Source organism: Sebastes fasciatus, chromosome 9 (genome assembly GCF_043250625.1).
Source record: "Sebastes fasciatus isolate fSebFas1 chromosome 9, fSebFas1.pri, whole genome shotgun sequence".
Classification (NCBI taxonomy): domain Eukaryota; kingdom Metazoa; phylum Chordata; class Actinopteri; order Perciformes; family Sebastidae; genus Sebastes; species Sebastes fasciatus.
The window spans coordinates 35,724,575-35,746,226 of record NC_133803.1 but is presented as its reverse complement, the minus strand read 5'-3'; the positions used below and the strand labels follow the sequence as shown (position 1 = coordinate 35,746,226).

Below are 21,652 nucleotides of genomic sequence, written 5' to 3'. Positions count from 1 at the left end.
GTGTGTGGTCCTGATGATTAATGCCTGATGAGACAGTGAGACCACCTGGACTGCTGGAGGAGGGACGTCTTTGTCTCCACTGAGGGTCCAGCAGTGACTCAGTTCAGCGTCAGTAATGCCCAGACTCATGACTGAAACACTCTAAATATTCTTTTATAGTCACTGCTGTTATAAAAGTCTAAACTAGCAACGAATAATTGATCAGTTGATAATTAATCGTCAATCAGTTAAATGTCCCGTTACAATCCACCGATCACATCAGCCTGACCCAACGGACCGCCTGCCTTTCTCATATCTACTGCTATTGATCCCGAGTTTTGTTTCTAAGTGACTGATAGGGACAATCAATTCTGTAATTGGTCCAATATTGAGGAATAACGTAGCAACAGTCTGTTATGAAGAAATGACTCTGCTGGAAACTGGTCCGTCGGTACACATGGTGTGGTTCTGTGTTGGGCTTGAACGTCGGTACACATGGTGTGGTTCTGTGTTGAGCTTGGTCCGTCGGTACACATGGTGTGGTTCTGTGTTGGGCTTGGTCCGTTGGTACACATGGTGTGGTTCTGTGTTGGGCTTGGTCCGTCGGTACACATGGTGTGGTTCTGTGTTGAGCTTGGTCCGTCGGTACACATGGTGTGGTTCTTTGTTGGGCTTGGTCCGTTGGTACACATGGTGTGGTTCTGTGTTGGGCTTGGTCCGATGGTACACATGGTGTGGTTCTGTGTTGAGCTTGGTCCGTCGGTACACATGGTGTGGTTCTGTGTTGGGCTTGGTCCGATGGTACACATGGTGTGGTTCTGTGTTGGGCTTTGTCCGTTGGTACACATGGTGTGGTTCTTTGTTGGGCTTGGTCCGTCGGTACACATGGTGTGGTTCTGTGTTGGGCTTGGTCCGATGGTACACATGGTGTGGTTCTGTGTTGGGCTTGGTCCGTTGGTACACATGGTGTGGTTCTGTGTTGGGCTTGAACGTTGGTACACATGGTGTGGTTCTGTGTTGGGCTTGGTCCGTTGGTACACATGGTGTGGTTCTGTGTTGGGCTTGGTCCGTCGGTACACATGGTGTGGTTCTGTGTTGAGCTTGGTCCGTCGGTACACATGGTGTGGTTCTGTGTTGGGCTTGAACGTTGGTACACATGGTGTGGTTCTGTGTTGAGCTTGGTCTGATGGTACACATGGTGTGGTTCTGTGTTGGGCTTGAACGTTGGTACACATGGTGTGGTTCTGTGTTGAGCTTGGTCTGATGGTACACATGGTGTGGTTCTGTGTTGGGCTTGGTCCGTCGGTACACATGGTGTGGTTCTGTGTTGGGCTTGAACGTTGGTACACATGGTGTGGTTCTGTGTTGGGCTTGAACGTCGGTACACATGGTGTGGTTCTGTGTTGGGCTTGAACGTCGGTACACATGGTGTGGTTCTGTGTTGGGCTTGAACGTTGGTACACATGGTGTGGTTCTGTGTTGAGCTTGGTCTGATGGTACACATGGTGTGGTTCTGTGTTGGGCTTGGTCCGTCGGTACACATGGTGTGGTTCTGTGTTGGGCTTGAACGTCGGTACACATGGTGTGGTTCTGTGTTGGGCTTGAACGTCGGTACACATGGTGTGGTTCTGTGTTGGGCTTGAACGTCGGTACACATGGTGTGGTTCTGTGTTGGGCTTGAACGTCGGTACACATGGTGTGGTTCTGTGTTGGGCTTGAACGTCGGTACACATGGTGTGGTTCTGTGTTGGGCTTGAACGTCGGTACACATGGTGTGGTTCTGTGTTGGGCTTGAACGTCGGTACACATGGTGTGGTTCTGTGTTGGGCTTGAACGGTGGCTGGAGATGTCCTCTCAAGGAAAATATGTCTTTCCCCTGTGATGTGATGACTGTGTTGTTGGACCTGACTGATCTGGATCTTCCCTCCCAGAGGTTAAGGGGTTAACCTGGCTGCCAGTAGATGCATCACATCTGAGTGGAATCATGAGGATCCTCCTGATATCACTCAGTGGATTAATGAGCTAAATTCATGTGCTCCCTTGGAAACAATAACCTCTGCTATAAGAGGTCGCCCACAGCTTCTCTATAGGATATGGGATCCATGGATCACTTATATAGGATCTACTTAACCTAACCTTAATTACTAATTATTATTTTCTATGTGCTGTTTTATTTATTTATTTATTTTACATTTAATTAATTAATTAATTAATTATGAGGAAGGCTGGACCTGTCTCCGTGTGGGAGTGGGAAGCGATGTGTATGTGTGTATATAATGTATATGTATGTTCATATTCATTGTTAAATGTAAGATATAATTTGTTTTTTGTATTATGGCACCGGTGTTATGTTTTGTTATGTTTGTTATGTTTGTTATGTTTTGTTATGTTTATGTTTGTTATGTTTTGTTATGTTTTGTTATGTTTGTTATGTTTTGTTATGTTTGTTATGTTTGTTATGTTTGTTATGTTTTGTTATTTTTGTTATGTTTGTTATGTTTTGTTATGGTTGTTATGTTTTCTTATGGTTGTTATGGTTGTTATGTTTGTTATGTTTTGTTATGTTTGTTATGTTTTGTTATGGTTGTTATGGTTGTTATGTTTGTTATGTTTTGTTATGGTTGTTATGGTTGTTATGTTTGTTATGTTTGTTATGTTTTGTTATGTTTGTTTGTTATGTTTTGTTATGTTTTGTTATGTTATGTTATGTTTATGTTTTGTTATGTTTGTTATGTTTTGTTATGTTTGTTATGTTTTGTTATGTTTGTTATGTTTTGTTATGTTTTGTTATGTTTGTTATGTTTGTTATGTTTGTTATGTTTTGTTATGGTTGTTATGGTTGTTATGTTTGTTATGTTTTGTTATGGTTGTTATGGTTATGTTTGTTATGTTTTGTTATGTTTGTTATGTTTGTTATGTTTTGTTATGTTTGTTATGTTTTGTTATGGTTGTTATGGTTGTTATGGTTGTTGTTTGTTATGTTTTGTTATGTTTGTTATGTTTTGTTATGTTTGTTATGTTTTGTTATGTTTGTTATGTTTTGTTATGTTTGTTATGTTTTGTTATGTTTGTTATGTTTGTTATGTTTTGTTATGTTTGTTATGTTTGTTATGTTTTGTTATGTTTGTTATGTTTGTTATGTTTTGTTATGTTTGTTATGTTTTGTTATGTTTGTTATGTTTTGTTATGTTTTGTTATGTTTGTTATGTTTTGTTATGGTTGTTATGGTTGTTATGTTTGTTATGTTTTGTTATGTTTGTTATGTTTTGTTATGTTTGTTATGTTTTGTTATGTTTGTTATGTTTTGTTATGTTTATGTTTGTTATGTTTTGTTATGTTTTGTTATGTTATGTTTATGTTTTGTTATGTTTGTTATGTTTTGTTATGTTTGTTATGTTTTGTTATGTTTGTTATGTTTTGTTATGTTTTGTTATGTTTGTTATGTTTGTTATGTTTTGTTATGGTTGTTATGGTTGTTATGTTTGTTATGTTTTGTTATGGTTGTTATGGTTATGTTTGTTATGTTTTGTTATGTTTGTTATGTTTTGTTATGGTTGTTTGTTATGTTTTGTTATGTTTGTTATGTTTTTTTGCTATGTTTTGTTATGTTTGTTATGTTTTGTTATGTTTGTTATGTTTGTTATGTTTTGTTATGTTTGTTATGTTTTGTTATGTTTGTTATGTTTTGTTATGTTTGTTATGTTTTGTTATGTTTGTTATGTTTGTTATGTTTGTTATGTTTGTTATGTTTTGTTATGTTTGTTATGTTTGTTATGTTTTGTTATGTTTTGTTATGTTTGTTATGTTTTGTTATGGTTGTTATGTTTTGTTATGTTTGTTATGTTTTGTTATGTTTTGTTATGTTTGTTATGTTTTGTTATGGTTGTTATGTTTTGTTATGTTTGTTATGTTTTGTTATGTTTGTTATGTTTTGTTATGTTTGTTATGTTTGTTATGTTTTGTTATGTTTTGTTATGTTTGTTATGTTTTGTTATGTTTGTTATGTTTTGTTATGTTTGTTATGTTTTGTTATGTTTTGTTATGTTTGTTATGTTTTGTTATGGTTGTTATGTTTTGTTATGTTTGTTATGTTTTGTTATGTTTTATGTTTGTTATGTTTGTTATGTTTGTTATGCCATGTTTGAAAAAAAGGAATAAAAAGTATTTTCCAAAAAAAAGGAATAAGAGATTGTAGAACGCCGTGATCGACCAATCAGAATCAAGTATTCAACAAAGCCGTGTAATAATATTAAGGAGCCAGCAACAAACAGAGAGAGTGATTGGTTCTGTAGTTGTGGTCTGAAACGGTGCAGCTGCCCCACAAACACCGATAACATCAACTCACAGCTCAATCAATACACACTATACACACACACACACACAACCACGGCTGTGTCTGTCTCCACTGAGCTCATCTACTGTGTGAACCGAACCCTGCCTGCTTCTCACTGCTCTGCCTCATTGTTGTCTTTAAGTTCACCAATCAATCAATCAATACCTCCAGCTGACACCCGCCAACCAATCAATACCTCCCATTCCTCAGGGCGGCGGGGCTTCAAACGTTCAAACGTTCCCCCTCTGGAGACGACGGAGGTTTAAAGACTCTACTGATGGAGATCTGGAGGAAACAGACTCTCTGAGCCTGAACTCCATCACACAGACACTCAGCTGAGGATGATGATGAGGAAACACTGTCCTCTACTGGAGACAACCAGCACCACACTGAGACCACACTGAGACAATAATAATAGAATAATTCTTATTCTAAGAATTATGAGACCTTTTTCATGAAAAACAGAACTAAAATCAGATTGTTTTTAACAAGAGACCTTTAAACCAGAGCCAACATGTCCTGCCTGTTCAGGTTAATACTGCTGGTCCTGTTTGGGTTGAGACATGAGGACATACTAAGGTCTTATTGTTACTGGTCTGATCAGCTGGACATTGAGATGTTTCTCCAGGATCAGTTGAACCGATATGACTTCACAGATATAACTCGATGCATCAGGCCGGCTCTAAAGGGACGATCAGTCAGCTGTTCCTCAGACGTCCCTCTTCAGAAGGTTCTCAGGGCTGGATTAAAGTGAACAGGCGGGATGTGTTCCCTTCCAGGAAATCAAGCTCTCAACTAAATGAGAGCTTCTCATTCATTCAGAAAAACTGAACGCATTACGCTCCGGTCACTTTGAGAACTTTCTTAGTTTAACTTTTCATTTTCAGGGGTTCAGAGGGTAGAGCGGATCGTCCACCAATCGGCGGTTCGATCCCCGGCAACCACAGCTTTGAGTGGTCAGAAGACTAGAAAAGCACTATATAGATATATACAGTATAAATGGTGTGTGACTTTATATCGTTTGGAATGAAGTGTTGCTGTAAGATATTTAGTATTTCATTATTTAGTATTGTGTGTATGTTTTTGGTTTTAGTGTGTAGAGTTTCAACAGAGAGGGCTCTAGTTTTACAAACTGGGTTTTAGCAGTTGCAACCAACCTGCAGCAGATGAGGATCCTCCACTGAACGTCACGTCTGAGCTTCACCACCGGGTGGCGATAGAAGCCTGCAGAGCTCCAGGTGGAGGAGGTGACACCGGCTCCACATCCATCCACATCCATCCACAACGGAACGTGTGGTGTATAAATACTGTGGAGAGTAAAAGAGAACGAGGTTATATATATTTATATATACATAAATATAAATATAGATATATATATTAGGAAGTTGTTTTCAAACCTTGAAGTGATTTACTGTCAGAAACATTCAGGTTAGAGTCTCTTATTATTTTTTAAGAATGAATGATGAGCATTGGATGAGCCGGTGGTTCAATAACTAGAGATGCATTAAACAGACGTATATGTTCTGTTCATTGTGAGCTGAGGCTTTGACCTTTGACCTTTTCTTTCACCGTGCGTGCTCACAGGAAGTAGCTGCAGCTCAGTGAAATAAAAGCAGATATGTAAATGCATGTGAGGCATGAAGAGATAAGCAACGGACACGTGATCGCTGAGTTTCGGGCTCCACCACCACCACTTCCTCTGCTGGTGCTGTGAAGCTACTGGGTGCAGGTCTTTACTGGAAACCAGTAGCTCTGACTAAAAACACCACCGTAGTAGTACGCCATCGGTTAGAGAGGAACTGCACAGTGACAGACAGTTAACCCTTCAGTGGCATCATCATCATCATCATCATCATCATCATCATCATCCACCCAGCTGCACCCTGCGGCAGCACCTTACTGGAAACCAGTAGCTTTAACTGTAAACCAGCAGAACCTCTGTGTGTTCTGGGTGTGAGTTCCTGCTACGACTCTGACACACCCAGTTATATCAGGAAGAGGATTGGTTTCAAAGTTCATGTTCTGATAACTGAGTGTTGCTTATTAAGGTGTGAACATGAAGGCGGTTCAGTCCTCTGAAGGAACTGGAAATGAGAACAGACCAGTTCCTGATGTTCTCGCTACTGAGTCCAAACCTCCACCGACACAGAACCACTTTACGTTTAATACTCGTCCTTTCTCCGTCATCGTCTCCAACAGCACACTGCAGACGCACCTCAAATGAGATGCAGACGAAGCCAGAGAATAAAAACAGAGAAATATGATATTAATATTAACCTCTTGGACCCGACGGACTCGACGGACCCGACGGACCCGACGGACCCGGTACCGGTACCGGTCCAGCTGAGCTGTGTTAAAAGCTTCATTAAATGCTGTGTTGGTGTTTTGTGTGACTAGTCTGTAACAGACGAGGCCTTAACGCCACTAAAACAACACTCACACTGGATTTAGTCCAAACGAGGTTTGACTCACAATCATTTCCATATTGTAGTTACTAAATCAACGCAGGAGAAACTCTATCTTTACTTTATAATATTATTATATTGAATGTTCATACTTGACTTTGTTCTCTTCTTTACATTGTTATTGATCTGATCTGTTATTATCTACTTCATCATATTTCATTATTATAATAAAACTATCTGTTATCTATTTAACGATCTATTGGACTCCATCTGGAGTCTGAATTATACAACGGAGGAGTTTATTACTGATGTTCTACTGATGCACAATGGTAGAATGAGATGATGCACAATGGTAGAATGTGATGATGCACAATGGTAGAATGAGATGATGCACAATGGTAGAATGTGATGATACACAATGTTAGAATGTGATAATGCACAATGGTAGAATGTAATGATGCACAATGGTAGAATGTAATGATGCACATGGTAGAATGAGATGATGCACAATGGTAGAATGTGATGATGCACAATGGTAGAATGTGGTGATGCACAATGGTAGAATGTGATGATGCACAGTGGTAGAATGTGGTGATACACAATGGTAGAATGTGGTGATGCACAATGGTAGAATGTGATGATGCTCAGGGTGAATGTGATGGTTAAAGGCTCCATTGTGTGCCCATAGCCTCCTGTAGTGGATATCAGGAGGATTTTAGAGACAGATTCTCTTTCAAGAGGTAGAAAACCCATTTGGCACACTTTGGGTATCCCAGAACTTCACCTTCCAGCACCGTACAGGACTGTACAGGTTAATACATATATATATATAAAAACAGCTGTGCACGCTACGTTTCCTTCTTCAGCTCCACTGTAGTCCTGTTTCCATCAAAATATGTGAAATGTTCCGCCCTAGAAGTTGTGTTCTTGCAGACTGTTTATTCCTCAACATATTTCTATTCATCCTGAACAGCTGTGATCTCTTTCATCTGTGAGCAAATATAAAACATCTGGAGCGGATCACATGAGCTGATTTCTTATTGTCTGAGCAGCCGAATCTGAACCATTCTGAGACGTCTTTCTAAGGAATGGAAACACAACCGTCTTCGGTGGAGGTACCGTCACTCACTCTAGTGATGAGACACGTAGACTACATGTTCTACAGGTGATCAGAACATCTGCAGTGATGAACGGTGTGATGAGAGACGTAGACTACTGTACATGTTCTACAGGTTATCAGAACATCTGCAGTGATGAACGGTGTGATGAGAGAGGAATGCTGCAGGCAGGTTTAACCCACGGTGCTTTCACTTTGCCTCCACAATAAAAGGATAATAAAAGGTTACAGCTGGCCACGGGAGCGACAGGTATGCACACACACGCACACGCACGCACGCACGCACGCACGCACACACACACACACACACTGCACCCACACAGCGTGCACAAACAGTCCTCTACGCAGGTCAATGAGTCTAGACGTACATTCTTCTACACGCTGTCGCCTCACAGATCCAACGCTGCCGTCATGTGAAAGTCACATTAAACAAATGATGTGGTTTCATGTTTCTCACCAGAAAACACTCAGAGCCCATTGGCTCATCTGAAGGATGCAACACGGCGCCTATCGAGGTTACCATCGAGGCGGCTGTGACTAGTTCCTGAAAAGTTCAGATGCTGGAGATAAGAGAGAGAGAGAGAGAGAGAGAGAGAGAGAGAGAGAGAGAGAGAGAGAGAGCGAGAGAGAGAGAGAGAGAGAGAGAGAGAGAGAGAGCGAGAGAGCGAGAGAGAGACAGAGAGAGAGAGAGAGAGAGAGAGAGAGAGAGAGAGAGAGAAGAGAGAGAGAGAGAGTGAGAGAGAGAGAGAGAGAGAGAGAGAGAGGAGAGAGAGGAGAGAGAGAGAGAGAGAGAGAGAGAGAGAGAGAGAGAGAGAGAGAGAGAGAGAGAGAGAGAGAGAGAGAGAGAGAGAGAGACAGAGAGAGAAGAGAGAGAGAGAGAGAGTGAGAGAGAGAGAGAGAGAGAGAGCGAGAGAGAGAGAGAGAGAGAGAGAGAGACAGAGAGAGGGAGAGAGAGAGAGAGAGCTTATGTCAGAATGAAGCCTCGATAGAGACAGAAGAGGAAGAGCTGCTGTCACTGTGCTAAGACTGACACAGGGTTGCCAGGTACTCCTTCAGAGGAACCAGGTAGTCCTGCAGAGAAACCAGGTACTCTTTCAGAGGAACCAGGTACTCCTGCAGAAGAACCAGGTACTCCTGCAGAGGAACCAGGTACTCCTGCAGAGGAACCAGGTACTCCTGCAGAGGAACCAGGTACTCCTTCAGAGGAACCAGGTACTCCTTCAGAGGAACCAGGTACTCCTGCAGAGGAACTAGGTACTCCTTCAGAGGGACCAGGTACTCCTGCAGAGGAACTAGGTACTCCTTCAGAGGGACCAGGTACTCCTGCAGAAGAACCAGGTACTCCTGCAGAGGAACCAGGTACTCCTTCAGAGGAACCAGGTACTCCTGCAGAGGAACTAGGTACTCCTTCAGAGGGACCAGGTACTCCTGCAGAGGAACTAGGTACTCCTTCAGAGGGACCAGGTACTCCTTCAGAGGAACCAGGTACTCCTGCAGAGGAACTAGGTACTCCTTCAGAGGGACCAGGTACTCCTGCAGAGGAACTAGGTACTCCTTCAGAGGGACCAGGTACTCCTGCAGAAGAACCAGGTACTCCTGCAGAGGAACCAGGTACTCCTTCAGAGGAACCAGGTACTCCTGCAGAGGAACTAGGTACTCCTTCAGAGGGACCAGGTACTCCTGCAGAGGAACTAGGTACTCCTTCAGAGGGACCAGGTACTCCTTCAGAGGAACCAGGTACTCCTGCAGAGGAACTAGGTACTCCTTCAGAGGGACCAGGTACTCCTGCAGAGGAACTAGGTACTCCTTCAGAGGGACCAGGTACTCCTGCAGAAGAACCAGGTACTCCTGCAGAGGAACCAGGTACTCCTGCAGAGGAACTAGGTACTCCTTCAGAGGGACCAGGTACTCCTGCAGAGGAACTAGGTACTCCTTCAGAGGGACCAGGTACTCCTGCAGAGGAACTAGGTACTCCTTCAGAGGGACCAGGTACTCCTGCAGAGGAACTAGGTACTCCTTCAGAGGGACCAGGTACTCCTGCAGAGGAACTAGGTACTCCTGCAGAGGGACCAGGTACTCCTGCAGAGGAACTAGGTACTCCTGCAGAGGGACCAGGTACTCCTGCAGAGGAACTAGGTACTCCTTCAGAGGGACCAGGTACTCCTGCAGAGGAACTAGGTACTCCTGCAGAGGGACCAGGTACTCCTGCAGAGGAACTAGGTACTCCTTCAGAGGGACCAGGTACTCCTGCAGAGGAACTAGGTACTCCTTCAGAGGAACCAGGTACTCCTGCAGAGGAACTAGGTACTCCTTCAGAGGAACCAGGTACTCCTGCAGAGGAACTAGGTACTCCTGCAGAGGAACTAGGTCCTCCTTCAGAGGAACCAGGTCCTCCTTCAGAGGAACCAGGTCCTCCTTCAGAGGGACCAGGTTCAGGAACTCAGGTACTAGTTAAAGTCAACATCATCCGTGCGTAGCGGCTCTAAGTCATCTGTAATCCGACCAATGAGACTCCAGGATTCAGTGGAGTCTATAAGGAGTGACGGAGAGCTGATTTCAGGATGTGTGTGATAGAAGTTAAAGCTGCCTACTCATTTGTCTTTGTCGCTGCACAAATAGACACCAGTTCTACTTTCATGTGAAGGAGCTATCTGTGGTTAGCATCTCTCTCTGCAGCATAAAGAGCAGCAGTAGCCTCTGAAGACGTCTGCTGACTGCTGACTGCTGACTGCTGACTGACTGCTGACTGCTGACTGCTGACTGACTGCTGACTGCTGACTGACTGCTGACTGCTGACTGACTGCTGACTGCTGACTGCTGACTGACTGCTGACTGCTGACTGACGACTGACGACTGACGGCTGACGGCTGACGGCTGACTGCTGACTGCTGACTGCTGACTGCTGACTGACGACTGCTGACTGACTGACTGCTGACTGCTGACTGACTGATTGCCTGCTGACTGCTGACTGACTGCTGACTGACTGACTGCTGACTGCTGACTGACTGACTGCTGACTGACTGATTGCCTGCTGACTGCTGACTGACTGCTGACTGACTGACTGCTGACTGATTGCCTGCTGACTGCTGACTGCTGACTGACTGCTGACTGACTGACTGCTGACTGCTGACTGACTGACTGCTGACTGCTGACTGACTGACTGACTGACTGACTGACTGCTGACTGCTGACTGACTGACTGACTGCTGACTGCCTGACTGATTGCCTGCTGACTGCTGACTGACTGATTGCCTGCTGACTGCTGACTGCTGACTGACTGCTGACTGACTGCTGACTGCTGACTGCTGACTGACTGACTGCTGACTGACTGATTGCCTGCTGACTGCTGACTGACTGACTGCTGACTGCTGACTGCTGACTGACTGACTGCTGACTGCTGACTGACTGACTGACTGACTGACTGCTGGCTGCTGACTGCTGACTGACTGACTGCTGACTGCTGACTGACTGACTGCTGACTGACTGCCTGACTGATTGCCTGCTGACTGCTGACTGCTGACTGACTGCTGACTGCTGACTGACTGCTGACTGACTGACTGCTGACTGCTGACTGACTGCTGACTGCTGACTGCTGACTGACTGCTGACTGCTGACTGACTGCTGACTGCTGACTGCTGACTGCTGACTGACTGACGACTGACGACTGACTGACTGCTGACTGCTGACTGCTGACTGACTGCTGACTGCTGACTGCTGACTGCTGACTGACTGCTGACTGCTGACTGCTGACTGCTGACTGACTGCTGACTGCTGACTGCTGACTGACTGCTGACTGCTGACTGCTGACTGCTGACTGCCTGACGACTGACGACTGACGACTGACGACTGACGGCTGACTGCTGACTGCTGACTGCTGACTGACTGCTGACTGCTGACTGATTGCCTGCTGACTGCTGACTGCTGACTGACTGCTGACTGCTGACTGCTGACTGACTGCTGACTGCTGACTGACGACTGCTGACTGACGACTGCTGACTGACTGCTGACTGCTGACTGCTGACTGACTGACTGACTGACTGCTGACTGACTGACTGCTGACTGACTGATTGCCTGCTGACTGCTGACTGCTGACTGACTGCTGACTGACTGACTGCTGACTGCTGACTGATTGCCTGCTGACTGCTGACTGACTGCTGACTGACTGACTGCTGACTGCTGACTGACTGACTGCTGACTGCTGACTGACTGACTGACTGACTGACTGACTGACTGCTGACTGACTGACTGCTGACTGCTGACTGACTGACTGCTGACTGACTGACTGCTGACTGCTGACTGCTGACTGACTGACTGACTGCTGACTGACTGACTGCTGACTGCTGACTGACTGACTGCTGACTGACTGATTGCCTGCTGACTGCTGACTGACTGATTGCCTGCTGACTGCTGACTGCTGACTGCTGACTGACTGCTGACTGACTGACTGCTGACTGACTGATTGCTGACTGACTGATTGCCTGCTGACTGACTGACTGCTGACTGACTGATTGCTGACTGACTGATTGCCTGCTGACTGATTGCCTGCTGACTGCTGACTGCTGACTGACTGCTGACTGACTGACTGCTGACTGACTGCTGACTGACTGACTGACTGACTGACTGCTGGCTGCTGACTGCTGACTGACTGACTGCTGACTGCTGACTGACGACTGCTGACTGCTGACTGACTGCTGACTGACTGACTGCTGACTGACTGACTGACTGACTGACTGCTGGCTGCTGACTGCTGACTGACTGACTGCTGACTGCTGACTGACTGACTGACTGACTGACTGACTGACTGACTGACTGCTGACTGACTGACTGCTGACTGACTGACTGACTGACTGACTGCTGGCTGCTGACTGCTGACTGCTGACTGACTGACTGCTGACTGCCTGACTGATTGCCTGCTGACTGCTGACTGCTGACTGCCTGACTGACTGACTGACTGCTGACTGACTGACTGACTGACTGACTGACTGACTGACTGCTGACTGACTGACGACTGCCTGACTGATTGCCTGCTGACTGACTGACTGACTGACTGACTGACTGCTGACTGCTGACTGACTGACTGCTGACTGCCTGACTGATTGCCTGCTGACTGCTGACTGCCTGACTGCTGACTGACTGACTGACTGACTGACTGACTGACTGACTGACTGACTGACTGCTGACTGACTGACGACTGCCTGACTGATTGCCTGCTGACTGACTGACTGACTGACTGACTGACTGACTGACTGACTGACTGACTGACTGACTGACTGACTGACTGCTGACTGACTGACGACTGCCTGACTGACTGACTGACTGACTGACTGACTGACTGACTGACTGACTGACTGACTGACTGACTGACTGACTGACTGACGACTGCCTGACTGACTGACTGACTGACTGACTGACTGACTGACTGACTGCTGACTGCTGACTGCCTGACTGACTGCTGACTGACTGACTGACTGACTGACTGACTGACTGCTGACTGACTGACGACTGCCTGACTGATTGCCTGCTGACTGACTGACTGACTGACTGACTGACTGACTGACTGACTGACTGACTGACTGACTGACTGCTGACTGACTGACGACTGCCTGACTGATTGCCTGCTGACTGACTGACTGACTGACTGACTGACTGACTGACTGCTGACTGACTGACGACTGCCTGACTGATTGCCTGCTGACTGACTGACTGACTGACTGACTGACTACTGACTGACTGCTGACTGCCTGACTGACTGACTGCCTGACTGATTGCCTGACTGATTGCCTGCTGACTGACTGACTGACTGACTGACTGACTGACTGACTGCCTGACTGACTGCCTGACTGATTGCCTGACTGACTGACTGACTGCCTGACTGACTGACTGCCTGACTGATTACCTGACTGATTGCCTGCTGACTGACTGACTGACTGATTGCCTGCTGGGGCGGCTCAAACAACACCGCTACTGTAGAGCAGTCTGAGGACGAGACAACAGGACACTCCTGGTAGCTGACCGGGCGGTAGCTGGTAGCTGACCGGGCGGTAGCTGGTAGCTGACCGGGCGGTAGCTGGTAGCTGAGCGGGCGGTAGCTGACGTAGCTGAGCGGGCGGTAGCTGACGTAGCTGAGCGGGCGGTAGCTGACGTAGCTGAGCGGGCGGTAGCTGACGTAGCTGAGCGGGCGGTAGCTGACGTAGCTGAGCGGGCGGTAGCTGGTAGCTGAGCGGGCGGTAGCTGGTAGCTGAGCGGGCGGTAGCTGACGTAGCTGAGCGGGCGGTAGCTGGTAGCTGAGCGGGCGGTAGCTGGTAGCTGAGCGGGCGGTAGCTGACGTAGCTGAGCGGGCGGTAGCTGACGTAGCTGAGCGGGCGGCGGGCGGTAGCTGACGGATAAACTTTTCTAAACTCTTCAGGAACTAGTACCAGCCGCCTCGTTTGTAGCTCTGCGGGCGCCGTGTTGCATACTTCAGATGAGCCAATGGGCTCTGAGTGTAACAAGAATCCTTCAGCTGAGGTTAAAACATGAAACCACATCATTTGTTTAATGTGACTTTCACATGACGGCAGCGTTGGATCTGTGAGGCGACGGCGTGTAGAAGAATGTACGTCTAGACTCATTGACCTGCGTAGAGGACTGTTTGTGCACGCTGTGTGGGTGCAGTGTGTGTGTGTGCGTGCGTGCGTGTGTGTGTGTGTGTGTGTGTGCGTGCGTGTGTGTGTGTGCATACCTGTCGCTCCCGTGGCCAGCTGTAACCTTTTATTATCCTTTTATTGTGGAGGCAAAGTGAAAGCACCGTGGGTTAAACCTGCCTGCAGCATTCCTCTCTCATCACACCGTTCATCACTGCAGATGTTCTGATAACCTGTAGTAGTCTAGTCTAGTGGATCCTTAGTCCTGGCCTACAGTATGGGCCACCCGGCGCAACCAGGACTAAGTAAGTCAGTAAGCTCTGAGCGCAGCATATTTGCGCAGATGCTTTTACATTAAAGTCGGTACAGACTACATGACTTATAAATGACACGGCCAGAACAAGAAAGGCGTTCTTATTGCTCGCTAAATGCCTTGCTCATTCTCATGTCATTCATACTCCACATATATTCATAACGTGTCAATAAGTTCAACTGAAAACGTGACAATAAGTCGTTGTGTTTAAAGCTCGTTTCTGCTGCCCCCTAGTGGCCAGTAAATCAGTTAATGCAGCTTAAAGTTGAATCTCTTGTAACTGGAGTTTAGTTCGTCACCAGAAAAGCAGAATCAGGTCTTGAAGGAGGTCTTTGGCCCACCTAGCTCCCAGCTAGTGTGACGATCTTTCTCCTTTTCTGACTTAGTTTCTTAGCGTTGTTTCTTAGACTGTGCTGGATTTAACTTGTCAGTGAGCAGGACAGGAAGGAGGCGTTAACTTTCAGACTTCCACTTCCTGCTGGGGCTGATTGTTGATCATTTAAATCTGATCATCTTCTTCTTCCTCTATTCTTTAATACTAATCTTTCTCTCTCTATCCAACCCTTCAACTGGCAGTACATTTCATCTCACCTGGGAGTGACGGATGAATCTGAACTTGAAGTGACCTGCACACATTCAGACTCTCATCTTTTCTCTGCGTCTCCATGGCAACGTCTCTTGTGTACATTTCCCCTTTATTTGTGTATCCGTAGGCTCGGCACACAGAGCGGCCTGTAATCAGCCGGAACCTGCTTTGAATTCATTTCCATGCTCACCGACACACCAACAGCTGAACATCTGGAGAGGACATTCTTTACTGGGGTCAACTCCACGACAGTAAATGAATTCTACTGCAGAAGAAGACACGTCTGAAGAGTGAAACTCTGATTTCAGTTTAGAGAACAGATACATGAGGGGGGGGGGGGTACTTTTCCAGTCGGAAGTGGAGCCATTTAGGCTTCATGCTCCACTGAGACACTTTCATAGGAATGAACGGCCCAACGTCACGCCGTCGTCACGGCTTGGCGCTCCAGCCTCGGTCTGGGTCTCATTCACATGAACGCAGGAAGAGAAATAACTCTGGATTCAGACCAACAGAGGTTTCCCGTGTCTTGTGAAGTGACGGGGCTCCGCAGAGAGAAACGTTATCGTCTCCCCCGTTCCCTCCGGCCGCGGTCGGGAGGCTGAGGCGGGAAAAGCCAACACTAGGATCAGCATTGATTCATGGAGAGACCTTGGTCTGGTCAGCTAACATTACTGCCAAGCAGCTGGAATATAGAGTGATATTGTGCTTTTAGCTGACGTGTGTCTCCTCACTGTGTTGAGCGATGCTCCTTCATGTCTATGTAGAGCGAGCACAAGCGCGAGCAACAGGACGCTGACTTTAGTTGACTTAACGGACACAGGTGAAGCTGTTAACAACACATTATGATTCTTACAAACAGACCCTTTAACGTTCACTTAGAACAGAAACAACATGTGTGATTCATTACATATAGAAGTCTACATGTGTGTATGTGTGTGTGTTTTGTTCCTTCCTGCTAAGCGCCAGATTTAGTTGCTGGGGATGCAAAATGGTGCAAGTGACAAGAGGAAGCTTTGCTGCTGAGGTCACTGACTGAACACACACACACACACACACACACACACACACACACACACACAGGGAACATGATCTCAAAGAACGAGCCTCTTTCAATAAAGGTTGTTTAAATAAAACATGCAAACACTCCCTCCCATTGTCTCTCTTTCACACACACACACACACACACACACACACACACACACACACTCCCGCTCACACACACGTGCACAGTCTTCCTTCCTCACTCACTCAGTATTCAGCTCATATCCGGGTTGACAGCGCCGCTCCACTTCTCTTTCTGCAGCCACATGAATGAAGGAAACAGGGGCAGGGAAACCCCACGTCACTCATTATGAAACTCACACACACACACACACACACACACCGTGCACCACCCTGCAGAGTCCATCCACACCTTCACTTTTAATACTTTGAATGAGTCCATGAGGTGACATGACGACGGGCAAAAAGAGAGTTAATAGAAAGTTGAGTGATGTCATCTCAGACTATTTATCTAAATGTTTAACCTCTAACGGACCGGACGGACCCGACAAACCCGACGGACCCGATGGACCCGACGGACCGGACGGACCCGACAAACCCGACAAACCCGACGGACCCGACGGACCCGACAAACCCGACGGACCCGACGGACCCGACAAACCCGACGGACCCGACGGACCCGACAAACCCGACGGACCCGACAAACCCGACAAACCCGACGGACCCGACGGACCCGACAAACCCGACGGACCCGACGGACCCGACAAACCCGACGGACCCGACGGACCCGACGGACCGGACGGACCCGACAAACCCGACGGACCCGATGGACCCGACGGACCGGACGGACCCGACAAACCCGACGGACCGGACGGACCCGACAAACCCGACGGACCCGATGGACCCGACGGACCGGACGGACCCGACAAACCCGACAAACCCGACGGACCCGACAAACCCGACGGACCCGACGGACCCGACAAACCCGACGGACCCGACGGACCCGACAAACCCGACGGACCCGACAAACCCGACAAACCCGACGGACCCGACGGACCCGACAAACCCGACGGACCCGACGGACCCGACAAACCCGACGGACCCGACGGACCCGACAAACCCGACGGACCCGACGGACCCGACGGACCCGACGGACCCGACGGACCCGACGGACCCGACAAACCCGACGGACCGGACGGACCCGACAAACCCAACGGACCCGACGGACCCGACGGACCGGACGGACCCGACAAACCCGACGGACCCGACGGACCCGACGGACCGGACGGACCCGACAAACCCGACGGACCCGACGGACCCGGTATCGGTAAAAGCTTCATTAAATGCTGTGTTGGTGTTTTGTGTGACTAGTCTGTAACAGACGAGGCCTTAACGCCACTAAAACAACACTCACACTGGATTTAGTCCAAACGAGGTTTGACTCACAATCATTTCCATATTGTAGTTACTAAATCAACGCAGGAGAAACTCTATCTTTACTTTATAATATTATTATATTGAATGTTCATACTTGACTTTGTTCTCTTCTTTACATTGTTATTGATCTGATCTGTTATTATCTACTTCATCATATTTCATTATTATAATAAAACTATCTGTTATCTATTTAACGATCTATTGGACTCCATCTGGAGTCTGAATTATACAACGGAGGAGTTTATTACTGATGTTCTACTGATGCACAATGGTAGAATGAGATGATGCACAATGGTAGAATGAGATGATGCACAATGGTAGAATGAGATGATGCTCAATGGTAGAATGAGATGATGCACAAGGGTAGAATGTGATGATGCACAATGGTAGAATGAGATGATGCACAATGGTAGAATGAGATGATGCACAATGGTAGAATGAGATGATGCTCAATGGTAGAATGAGATGATGCACAAGGGTAGAATGTGATGATGCACAATGGTAGAATGAGATGATGCACAATGGTAGAATGAGATGATGCACAAGGGTAGAATGTGATGATGCACAATGGTAGAATGAGATGATGCACAATGGTAGAATGAGATGATGCACAATGGTAGAATGAGATGATGCTCAATGGTAGAATGAGATGATGCACAAGGGTAGAATGTGATGATGCACAATGGTAGAATGAGATGATGCACAATGGTAGAATGAGATGATGCACAGGGTGAATGTGATGATGCAAAATGGGAGAATGTGAAGATGCACAATGGTAGAATGTGATGATGCACAATGGTAGAATGTGATGATGCACAATGGTAGAATGAGATGATGCACAATGGTAGAATGTGATGATGCACAATGGTAGAATGCGATGATAAAACAATGGTAGAATGAGATGATGCACAGGGTGAATGTGATGATGCAAAATGGGAGAATGTGAAGATGCACAATGGTAGAATGTGATGATGCACAATGGTAGAATGTGATGATGCACAATGGTAGAATGCGATGATAAAACAATGGTAGAATGCGATGATGCACAATGGTAGAATGTGATGATGCACAATGGTAGAATGCGATGATAAAACAATGGTAGAATGCGATGATGCACAATGGTAGAATGTGATGATGCACAATGGTAGAATGTGATGATGCACAATGGTAGAATGTGATGATGCACAATGGTAGAATGTGATGATGCACAATGGTAGAATGTGATGATGCAATAATCAGAGATTTTCAGAATAAAGTCATAACTTAACGAGAAAAAAAAGTCGGAATATAATGAGAATAAAATCATAACTTAATAAGAAAAAAAGTTGTATTATTACGAGAATAAAGTCGTAACTTTACGAGAAAAAAGTCGTAATATTAAGAGAATAAAGTCGTAACATTACGAGAAAAAAGTCGTAATATTAAGAGAATAAAGTCATAACATTACGAGAATAAAATCGTACCATAAACCTACAATAATGATAAATAAAAATGAAAATGTAAATAAAGAACAGTTATTCATTTCCATGTTTAAAGCTCCTCAGGGAGCCACTGGAGAGGAGCTGAAGAGACGCAGGTTGTTGACCTCTGACCTCTGGTCCAGGAGAACCTTCCAGCACCTTATGGGCCTGAAGAGGTTCATTCTGAGGCTGGAGCACATCTCTGGTTTCTGAGAGCACCTGAACGCACCAGTGTTAAAGTGACGCCCTCTGGTGTCTCTGTCTCTCTGTCTCTGTCTCTGTCTCTGTCTCTGTGTCTCTCTGTCTCTCTGTCTCTGTCTCTGTCTCTGTCTCTGTCTCTCTGTCTCTGTCTCTGTCTCTGTCTCTGTCTCTGTGTCTCTGTCTCTCTGTCTCTGTCTCTGTCTCTGTCTCTGTCTCTCTGTCTCTGTCTCTGTCTCTGTCTCTGTCTCTCTGTCTCTGTCTCTGTGTCTCTGTCTCTCTGTCTCTGTCTCTGTCTCTGTCTCTCTGTCTCTGTCTCTGTCTCTGTCTCTGTGTCTCTGTCTCTCTGTCTCTGTCTCTGTCTCTGTCTCTGTCTCTCTGTCTCTGTCTCTCTGTCTCTGTCTCTCTGTCTCTGTCTCTGTCTCTGTCTCTCTGTCTCTGTCTCTGTCTCTGTCTCTGTGTCTCTGTCTCTCTGTCTCTGTGTCTCTGTGTCTCTGTCTCTGTCTCTCTGTCTCTGTCTCTGTGTCTCTGTGTCTGTCTCTCTCTATGTCTCTGTCTCTGTCTCTGTCTCTGTGTCTCTGTGTCTCTGTGTCTGTCTCTCTCTATGTCTCTGTCTCTGTGTCTCTCTCTCTATCTCTGTCTCTGTGTCTGTGTCTCTCTGTCTCTGTCTGTGTCTCTCTGTCTCTGTCTCTGTCTGTGTCTGTGTCTCTCTGTCTCTCTGTCTCTGTGTCTCTGTCTCCAGGAGGTGTCTCTCTGTCTCTCTGTCTCTGTGTCTCTGTGTCTCTGTGTCTCTGTCTCCAGGAGGTGTCTCTCACCAACCAAACCCAGATCAGATCCTGATCTACAGGCTATAAAGGATCAGTCAGGTTCTCATCAGTCACCAGAACCTGAATCAGAACCAGCTGCTCCTCTGAACACAGCTGGACACAGAGACATGATCCAGAGACACTGAGGACAGAGACACAGGGTGGAACCAGTCACAGAGAAGCCTGTCAGGTCAAGTCATTCAAAGAGTTGGAGGAAGAGGAAGAGGAAGAGGAAGAGCAAGAGCGGGTTACTATCTCTGTTTGACACCACAGACCTCCTTTAATGTTGCACAAACCTACAGAACCTACAGAACCAGAGAGAGAGAGACAAAGAGAGACAGAGAGAGAGAGAGAGAGCTGCTGCAGGCCTCCAGAACCAGAACCAGAGAGAGCAGAACCTTCCAGAGCTGCTGCTGCTGCTGCTGCTGCTCAGCTGCTCCTGACAGCAGACTGACTGACTGACTGCAGCTCCTCCATACTGACACATCACTGATCAGTTCTATCAGTCATCCAGTGACTCCCTGGAGACCTGCAGCTGATCAGCTGATCAGAGTTTAATAGAGAAACAGATGTTCTGATCAGACTCACCTCCTCTTCATCACCTCTTCCTCCTCCTCTTCCTCGCAGGACTCTTCTCTTTCTGTTTCAGCTCGGTAACATTTTGCGAGGCTCCAACTCTGACACAAGCTTCACGCGCACTTCTTTCACTTTCAGACGTGCACTGCGGAATAAACCCATCCTGAACGCAGCAGACTGTCCTCTGTCTGTGTCTCTGTCCTCTGTCTCTGTCCTCTGTCTGTGTCTCTGTAGTGACTTTCTGTCTTCAGTAACTCTCTCAGCAGTTCAGTGATCCTGCAGCTCCACCATTCATACTGAAGTGGCTGAGAGGCGTTCACTGACATGCACTTTCTATTGTAGATCCCACCCACCTCCTGTCACTCCTCCTCTCTCCTGTTACTGCTGCTGCTGTTCCTGTTACTGCTGCTGCTGTTGCTGCTGCTGTTACTGCTACTGCTGCTGCTGCTGTTCCTGTTACTGCTGCTGCTGCTGTTCCTGTTACTGCTGCTGCTGCTGTTCCTGTTACTGCTGCTGCTGCTGTTCCTGTTACTGCTGCTGCTGTTATTAATGCTGCTGCTGTTACTGCTGCTGTTACTACTGCTGCTATTGCTGCTGCTGTTACTGCTACTGCTGCTACTGCTGCTGTTACTACTGCTGCTATTGCTGCTGCTGTTACTGCTACTGCTGTTACTGCTGCTGTTACTACTGCTGCTGTTGCTGCTGCTGTTACTGCTGCTGCTGCTGCTGCTGTTACTGCTACTGCTGTTACTGCTGCTGTTACTACTGCTGCTGTTGCTGCTGCTGTTACTGCTACTGCTGTTACTGCTGCTGTTACT

The 21,652-nt window shown here is 46.7% G+C and overlaps 1 long non-coding RNA gene across 1 annotated transcript in view; it reads right to left on the bottom strand.

Moving 5' to 3' along the window:
* The window catches only part of LOC141774638 (uncharacterized), a 144,167-nt gene extending 122,848 nt beyond the window's left edge, over nt 1-21,319 (bottom strand). The window contains exons 1-2 of the long non-coding RNA XR_012595391.1: nt 20,847-21,319; nt 5,470-5,619 (exon numbers count right to left, since the gene is read on the bottom strand). This is a non-coding gene — a long non-coding RNA (uncharacterized LOC141774638). The remainder of the gene's footprint in view (nt 1-5,469; nt 5,620-20,846) is intronic.
* Between the last annotated feature and the right edge of the window lie 333 nt (nt 21,320-21,652).